We start from the raw sequence: 9,442 nt of genomic DNA, 5'->3' as shown, positions 1-9,442 counted from the left end.
AAGCAAGGCTTGTTAAATGATATGAGGGTAAGATTTAATATACCAAATGTAACATTCTTAGTTGCCTTTAGTTTCAGAGGCTTGTAAGACTTCCTCATGACCATCATAACAGGCCTTGCTTTTGTCGTATTTTGTGGCTGAAAAAGCAGCCTTGCTTCTTCAGATATTGTAGTTATTTGGATGTATAATAGTTTAGCAAGATGTTACTTTTGTAAGACATCAAATGTTCAAAAAAAAGTGCATCCGAACTTGTACTAAATACTGCAGTGTCCCTTTATAAAAAGTCAGACTAAAACTGACAGTTGTACAGCGAAGCCTGACATTTGGATATTTTGAAGTTTTTTCATAAATCATAGAAATTAGTATATGGCTGTAGTTTAGCTTTTTAGGTAAAAGGTATGTTTCATTAGTGCATTTCTTATTGCTGATCACTGCAAAAATGTGAATCAGCTTTCCATTTCTTATGCAGGTCATGATAACTTGTAGATTAGAGTACAATCATTTGTGCTGTTTTTAATTTTCTAAAGCACCTTGATGACAGTGAGTGTTCAGTGGTGAAGCATCTTTTATTGAATCAACCTCAGAAAATTTTTTTGCCAAGTCCTAAATTGATAGCTTAAAGTTAAAAGTGGAATTATAGTTTAATTTGGACTTGGTGTAAAGGAATCCCTTTTCCCCTTCCCCAAAGGGATACTGCAGTTAATATCATATCCAATAGGCACCACAATGACCAGAGCTTATTATACTTAATTAAGGTTTTATACACCAGTTCCCCCAGTAAATGAAAATTTAACAAGAAATTAGACATGTCATATGTTAAAAATTACTCATGGCAAACAATCATTTTGCATTCCTGCAAATAAAATTGTTTTATACTGTAAGCTGGAGGCGAGTGTAACTTATTTTTGTAATAAAGTTTTTATTTTTTTTATGTGTCATTAATATAAATGTGTGTTAGTGTAGAACTATTCTGGTTTAAAACTTAGAATTGCACACATCTCAGTATGTTTATTTGTACTTACATAATTTTAGAGTAGTGGTTGCCAATAGCCTGTATGTTTCACATTAATTGATTTTTTTTTTGTTATCTTAATAAACCATTTTAGTATGTTGTATGTCAGTTACTGGGATAGCTGGGACATAGAGTGTAATTTAAAATTTGTCAATAAGTATTCATTGGAATATATGTAAATGTGCCTTGCCGGTTATTGAAACTTACCTACAAAATGAGTATGGGGTGACAAAAATTAGTTCCTGGTGCTTAATGAAACTTTCTGCCACTGATTTTATATATTACCCCGTGCTTTTTTAAAGTACATCTCAATTTTAGTGTAAGTTTGAGGGCTACACAAACATTTACATTTCATTCTGACATAAGTATAATAGGTTGTGGAAAGTGGGTAAACTAAATGTAGCCTTCAGTAAAATTGAATCTCAGTGTAATCCTTGGTGCTGGCATTTTCTAGTTCCAAGGAGTTAAATGATCCCATCAAAGAGGTCATTGCCATGCCTATTGGCACTTTACTGTCATACCCTTTTTAAAGGGACACTGTCAAGGTCTTTAAGTTAATTCTCAGAATTATTTGTTGGAATTTTAGGGTAAGTTTGTTTGACATAAGAACTGCATTGTCAAAGTTGAAAGATGAACATTTTTGTGAGTTCACAAATGTGTTCTTAAAAACATTAAAATACAGAGTTGTGGGGTTTTAGATTATTTGGCATTAGTTTGGGTATTTGGGAGGGAAAACTGATGAAAGAAATGTGAAGAATTGATGGGAATGTAAACAGTGGTTATAAAAAATACACATCCAAGTGAAATTACTTGACAGTGTTCGTTGAATAACTTTGAATTCAAGCCATTATAATTACTTTTAAAATTAAATATCATTTGCACTGTTCTGATAATGGGTGCAGTTTTTGAGCAATATAATCAGAGCTAAATATGCATGTAGTGATTAGTGATGTGAAAAATTAAGTTCTGAGAAGAAATACTAACTGATATTTTCAAACTTTAAAATTTCTGTAGTAAATCAGCATCAAACTCTTACCAGAGATCAAGGAAAACAGGCAATGCATATAAAACATACTTTGAATGTTGTGTGGCCTATAAAGCAATAATGCAATTTATATGGAATGTCATGGGATATGAGAAATGGAAATGCAAAAATAATTTAGTAAAAATGTCAACTTGTTAAAAGGGGATTGTTAACTAATGTAGGTTATTGATATTTGTGATTTGTTTATGGGTTCTTGGCTTTGACAGCTTCAAAGATTGGACAGATGACAAGTTAAAGAAATTTTGTATATATTTTCAAGGAATGGGTCTTAAATCCACTAGTCAGGTCCCTTCCTTGGGGTGGAAAATGTATTAGAACATTTTGATTATTCAAAAAGAAAACTTGAGTTACCTAACCAAAACAGACGCAAGATTTTGTTTCTGCAGACTACTTGGCAATCAAAAGTGATCATCAATTTAGTTAACTGAATTTCACAAAGTTTCTTTGTGAGAAAACATTGTTAAATTGTATTCTCTCAAGCATGGTTTTTGTTGAGGGAAGATTTTTAGCCAGTGCAACAGGATTAGATATTAGAAATTAAGAAGGAATTGAGCACAAAAAGTGTTGCACACATTATGGTGGTTGTAGCACCATGAGAAATCTACAAATTACTGCAAGTCTCATTTAACAAAATAAAAATATTTTCCTCATGATAAAATAGCAACATAGAAATGAACTGATGGGGTGATCTCCAGTATTCACGTGTATATATTTGAAGACTTAGTTAATAGGCTGAATATCATGCTAGCGGGGCAAAATTGTTACCTTTAGGACTGTTTTTTGACTTCTAAGCCAAAAGTCACTGATTAGAAACAACGATCACCTTATTACAGAGCCTGACATGTGGTCTCTATTTTAAGGGGAGAAATTAGCAGGAGGACATAATGCATTTAGGGGAAGGAGGTTAGCCCTGGAGTAAATGATTGTTTAGGTTTGTAAAAGAACACTACCATGACCTTTTACTCCCCAATGATGTATACCACAAAATTTTTTTTCTACCACAGGAATTCAGTGGTGGGTATAATGAAATGAAGGAAGAATTCCATTAACAGTGCATAAAATGGAACAGATCTAAATGGGGTGGTGTTTTAAAATGTAGTGTTAAATAATCAGTAATCTTACCACTCAATAGGGCATGCCACTACTTTTCTTAAGATGCTAATTATGAACCAACATTCAAGGATATTTTTAACTGTGGGCAAATAGTAGATGGACTTTTTGGTCTGTCACTTTTTAAAATTAAAGAGTACTTAGGATATAAAATACGTTAGTACCACAGTCTGCCTTCAGTTATATACCTATAATGTTTTTCAGGACCAGATGCACTCCGTTGGGGGGGTAAAACTTTTTATAAATGCAAATCAGTATTGTAATTAATGCTCTGGTTCAAGAATAGGTTTTTAATGATATTAACAGTAGTCTGATAAACATTTAGAAGTCTGGCATTGAGAAACAAAAGCTTGTACCTGATTAGTATTTTATTTAAAATATTCTTTTAGACTATTTAAATTGTCTTACATTTGTATTCATAGAATTTATATTTATTTCATTCCTTTCATCTCACTGAAAACTGTCTGCAGGCTCTTTGATTTGGATTAGATGTGAAGTACTGTCTTTTGCCAAAAACCTCAAATTACTTGTTCTTTTCAACGTAGTGGGTTTGTGCTTGTTTGGAGATCAGTTCAAAAACTATCTGTACTATCTGTACTGCCTCTGATGTTAAGATTTTATGTATAGCATAAGGAAGCTAGCTCTGACTATATTTTCCTAAGAATAAAGACCTATTTTTGTAGCATGTCTTAGGATCTCCAGGAGTCCAAGAATTATTGTGGGTGTCCTCCATCTTGTTTTTCATTTAACAGCTTTTTAAATAGACACTTGAAGTCTTGAGAGCTCTTTCACATTTTGGTTATCCGTACATTCAAAATAGTCAATGGTCAACAAATTGCCCCAAATCCCTAATTCAACACATAATGGGGAAATGTATAGAATGAATAGTGCACTCTTCACTTTTATTTGATGAAAGTACTGGTCACTCACATACCAGCGGACTCGAGGAAAAACATTAATGGTAATTGGTTCTGCTTTTCTGACATGTCACATCATACAGTGTTGTTTCACTCTCTGTATTTCTCAGAAGATACAAACGGAGAATTCCAAGTAATTGAGAGGGAAGTGAGCAAATGTAACTATTACAATGTTGCACTTTGTATGACTATGTAGATTGAGTTAGGTAACTTAAACTATATTAAAAGAATGGGGAAGGGTTGTAAATGTATTCTGCTTGCAGGACTTGTCTCAACTGTAGAATTTTTGTGGGACATAGGATCAATGTAATTTTGGGAAGTTTATTAGGGCATTTGGTTTGTATTTATGATTGTCAAAGTTTATACTGAAAAGCAAGTTTTTATCATTTTATAGTCATCTGATGGGGATTGAACAAGTCAGCCATGTGCAAGGCAGCAAAATAGGACACCTTGAAAATCATTTATGTTGCCTATTTGGTTTGAAATAAAGATGACAGAAAAAGACTGGGTGAGGAAAATTTTAGAATACATGTTTCCAACTTAAGAACTATAATTCATTTTCTAGGCTCAAGATTAGGTTATTACAGTAACCCATTGTATAGTTTTTCTGAATATTTTTTAAACTGGTTTAAAATTTCTAATTTGCAGGAGTTAAGAGGCTATCTTATGCGTGATGGTTTTTTTTTTTTTAATTTCCTTTTAGAGGGAAAGATTTTTGTCACAACTTGTTTCAGAGAAAATTCTAGGATTGGATCCTGTCATTTAGAAATTAGTGTCTACTTTTTCAAAGAAGATGACTTCTGTGGATAAGCTATTATCACTGGTTATAAAAGACTAAAAAGTTTGGTGATCCTAAGTATAAAAATGTAGAATTTACCAGAAGAATTGCTTACCATCGTGGATATTTCAGTGTTGGAGATGAGATGAAACAATAAAGAACTTGCTTTTGTTTTTGGACCACACCCTGCATTACTGTGGGGTCCATGTGCTGGGGATCATAAGGAGATCCTGGCCGCTGAGCTCTGGCCTCCTGAAAAATTGCATTTGTGTGTAGAATTTTGTGTCTTGGAACTTAGTGTCTTGTTCTCGTGTCTGGAACTTAGTGACCTGATATATTTTTTTAATGGGAGTTAAAAAGTAGGTACATTTACTTTAGGTCAGACGTAAGAGTCTTAGTGGTTTTTTGTTTGATACTAGGCCACACATAGCAGTTTTCAGGCACTACTCTGAATAGTACTTGGGGTTTCTCCCGGTGATGTTGAGGGATAATGTGCTGGGGACTGAATTTAGGCCTTTGATTTTTGGACTACACCTGATTGCTAAGGGCTTATTACTGGCTCTTTGCTCAGGGACTACTATAGGCAGTGATTTGGGACCCATAGGGTCCTGGGGAATATAACCTTAGTCAGCCCCATGCAAGGCAATTTGCCTTACCCAACAGTATATTCTAGCCTTTGGAGCCGGGTCGTAGGCATGCACACTACCCTTTGAAACACACACCTGCCTAGTTATTTTTGTTTTGGGGCCACTCCCATAGGAGTTTATTAGGATTATTCCTGCCTCTGCACTCTGAATCACTTCTGGTGTTTGAATGCATCAAACCTGGGTAAGCCATGTGCAAGCACTTTACCTCTTCTACTATCTCTGTCCCCAGCCACTGTGATCGTTTTAAATTTTAAGAGTATATTGTGCTTCTAAAACTACTTTAACTTCTCAATATTAGAAAGCATAGTAATAGTTTTTAGGCCATTTAAGTTGAAACATAACTTGTATTTACAATAGTCATTTGTAAAAATAGGGTATTCAGTTCTCTGTATCTGCGGGCATTGGTAATAACATTTGTCAGAATTTTATCCTGTGTTTTAAAAACATGAATTTGCAGAAATCATACAGGGATACTTAAACATTAAAAAAAATTACTTTGACCCTGTCTAACTTAAAATTCATTTTAAAAGACATAGTAGGATGATAAAATTTCATTAATTACGAACAATTAATTAGGTCTATTCTTTGGCATTTATGACAACTACCAGCAACATTAGGGACCCAGTAGTAGATCGTGTAGTTCAGTTTTTTGGCTTATCCTTGCCCGAGTGTCTGTTGATCAACCTATACAGCTTGCTTTGTTGTTCTTAGGCCATTCAATTTTTTTAAAAGTTTACTGGCACAGGGACTGAAGTGATAGTACAATGGTAGGCCACTTTCCATGCACGTGGCTAACCTGGGTACCTGGCACCCCATGTGGTTCCCCAAACCCTGCCAGAAATGATCCCCTGAGCACCTCTGGGGATTGTTCAAACCCTCACTCATCCCCCCCAAGGTTTTATTTTATTTTTTTTTTTTTTGTCTCAATTTTAGAATGGAAGCTCCTTGAATGCAGGGAAGTCTAGTGATACTCAAGGCAAGTATTTTGTTTTGGACATTTTCACAGTTAGGCTTAATTGTGATATGTTAACATAAAGGGATAAAATTTTCCACCACTTTACAACATGGAAGGCTTTTAAACATTAGCATGAAATGCTAACATTTTAAGTAGATTAAGGCTGATGATTATTTGACAAAAACTATTGAAGGAAACAATTGGCTTTGTGATTTATAGAGTTTCTTTTTAATCTATTAGTGATACTAAAGCTGCCAGACGCCATAATTTCTTTTAATGCTGAAGTTCAATTTCTTTCGGTTTTTTTTTTTCTTTTTGGGTCACACCCGGTGATGCACAGGGGTTACTCCTGGCTCGAATTACTCCTGGTGGTGCTCAGGGAACCATATGGGATGCTGGGATTTGAACCCGGGTCGGCTGCATGCAAGGCAAACACCCTACCGTACACTGTGCTATCACTCCAGCACCCTGAAGTTCAGTTTCTTAATTTTAAGATGCTGAACAATTATGGACCTTACATAGTTTTCGAAAGAATGTTCCAAGATTGAATGCTTAATTGCTTGGTGTTGAGTCCATAAAGTATTAATAAGGTTCTCTTGCAGAGCATAGTAGAGGATAAGTAATAAAGCCTGAGAAAAGCATGAAGGCTATATAGCCATATTCTTGAAAAAAGCTGTTTCCTTTTTAAGTGGTGCTTTGTAATTAGTGCTTAGGTGCTATGCTTTGCTTTGTGCTCATCAGTCACTCCCTGGAGTGTTCAGGAGACAGTGTGTTGGGGATTAAGCCCTAGACTCAGAGCAGAGCATATGCTTCAGTCTTTTGAACTATTTCCCAGGCCCCAAAGCTTCCTAAAAGTAATTCATAATAAAAACAGTGATGACATGAAGTCAGTAATGTTGGTAGATTGAAGTTAAATCACTTGGAGAGACGTAATTTATCTGTATCCTAATGGGAGTAGTGATAAGAGTTACTTAGTATTTATGCTTTTTAAAAATAAACGAAGCTTTTGCTATAAATTAGTTCGGTTACTTTGCCCATCTAAATTTAACTTACTTTTAATTTTAGTTAAAATTCAGTTGATTATTATTTAAAAAGTACAAAGAAATCTACTGGTAATTTTACTGTTTGTTCTGTAACTGAAAGGTTCAAGCACGCTTCTTTGAATTGTTTTCTGTTGTATATTATACTTTATAAATGATTTTCTTATATGTCTCCTGTTAGACCATGAAGAAATATAGGTGCTGCTGCAATTTTTTTTGTTGTTTGTTTTTTGGGCCACGCCTGTCTGTACTCATGGTTTAGTCCTGGCTCTGAACTTACGGATTACTCTTGGCTGAACTAGGGGCACTATATGCCTACCAGAGGTAAGATCTGGATTGGCCCTAGTGCAAGGCAAGCACACTGTTATACTATCACTTAACTTCTAAAATGTAGTGTTTTTAGTGGACACTGTTCATAGACAAATCCTGGATTGACAAGATGTACCTTTTTGAAAAAGCTTCTAATCTCCCTGAGATTTTTTTGAGTTATTTCTATAATGTTCATTGTACTTATGTCATCCAAGGTTTATTATTCTTTCCAAAATAATCTACTGGATTTCACTGTCTTAGGTTTTGCATTTTCCTCACTATTTTCTGAGGTAGTATTTTCAGGAAGGAAGAGTGCATACACATTTTGGAATTTGGATTAAAATAATTGGATAGGGTTCATTGTTTTAGGCTTTAGTTTTCCATGTTATCAGTGTAGCTTTTTATGTATTTATAGAAAGTAACTTTCCTAAGACATATAACTTATCAGAGCAGTCTTATTTATACTTTTTTTTTGGGGGGGGTCACACCTGGCGATGCACAGGGGACCATATGGGATGCTGGGATTTGAACCCGGGTCGGCCGCGTGCAAGGCAAACGCCCTACCCGCTGTGCTATCTCTCCAGCCCCCAGTCTTATTTATAGATGTATTTTTTGGTCACTCTTGAATTTGGGGTTTTATGTTTTTGGTATTTGGGCTGTGTACGTTCTTAGGAGATAATCTGCTCTGTGCTGAGTGATCATCCCAGGTATTGCTCACCGGACTATGGTGCTGGAAATTGAATCAGCGCCTCCTGCATGCAAAGCATGCACTGTTTCGTTCTTTAGTCCCGAGACTAATTTTTTCAGAAGTGATTGATATACCCAGTGGTACTCAGGGGCTGTTCAGGCCTCTGCTTGGGAGTGACCCACAAGTGGTGTGTGGAGGACCATATGTGTTTGTCGGGAGTCGAACTCCATTTGGTGTGGGTACAAAGCAAGCACCTACTAAACACTTACTCCATCTCCTACTTACCCTTGGTAATGTTTTTGTTTTTGGGTTTTTTTTTTTTCTTTTTGGGTCAGACCTGGCGATGCAGAGGGGTTATTCCTGGCTCATGCACTCAGGAACTACTCCTGGCGGTGCTTGGGGGACCATATGGGATGCTGGGAATTGAACTCGAGTTGGCTGAGTGCAAGGCAAACACCCTATTCGCTGTGCTATAACTCTAGCCCACCTTGGAAATTTTTTAATGGCAATACTATTTGGATATACATGCCAGGAAATAAAAGATTAAGATTGTTAATATGTCTAGGACATAGTTAACTGTGGACATAGGCATGCTTCTTTTATGAATAGACCATTTACATTATTTAAAGAAATTTTTTTTTTAACCCTTTACTTTTTTGGGGGTGCGGTCACACCCGGCAATGCACAGGTGTTACTCCTGGCTTTGCACTCAGGAATTACTTCTGGCAGTGCTTGGAGGATCATATGGGATGCTGGAAATCGAACCCTGGCCCGCTTTGTGCAAGGCAAATGCCCTACCCACTGTACTATCATTCCAGCCTCCTATTTGCATTCTTATAAACCTGACAACTATTTTTCATATGTTTATGGTAGGCAGTGAAGACAAAACGCTGTATGTTAATGCAGTCTCATGACTTCGCTGAGAAGTTTCTCCAGTAGGT

The 9,442-nt window shown here is 35.8% G+C and overlaps 1 protein-coding gene across 2 annotated transcripts in view; it reads left to right on the top strand.

The window, feature by feature from the left end:
* Positions 1–3,854, top strand: part of SYNCRIP (synaptotagmin binding cytoplasmic RNA interacting protein) — a 39,801-nt gene extending 35,947 nt beyond the window's left edge. For both annotated transcript variants that reach the window (XM_055134751.1, XM_004605643.3), the window contains exon 12: positions 1–3,854. This exon is cut by the window's left edge. The gene's annotated coding sequence lies outside the window, so the exon portion shown is untranslated.
* The last annotated feature ends 5,588 nt before the right edge of the window (positions 3,855–9,442 follow it).

The sequence above is a fragment of the Sorex araneus genome, chromosome 4 (genome assembly GCF_027595985.1).
Source record: "Sorex araneus isolate mSorAra2 chromosome 4, mSorAra2.pri, whole genome shotgun sequence".
NCBI classification, from domain to species: Eukaryota; Metazoa; Chordata; class Mammalia; order Eulipotyphla; family Soricidae; genus Sorex; species Sorex araneus.
The sequence above is the reverse complement of the archived record's forward strand: the minus strand, read 5'-3'. Positions and strand labels throughout refer to the sequence as shown.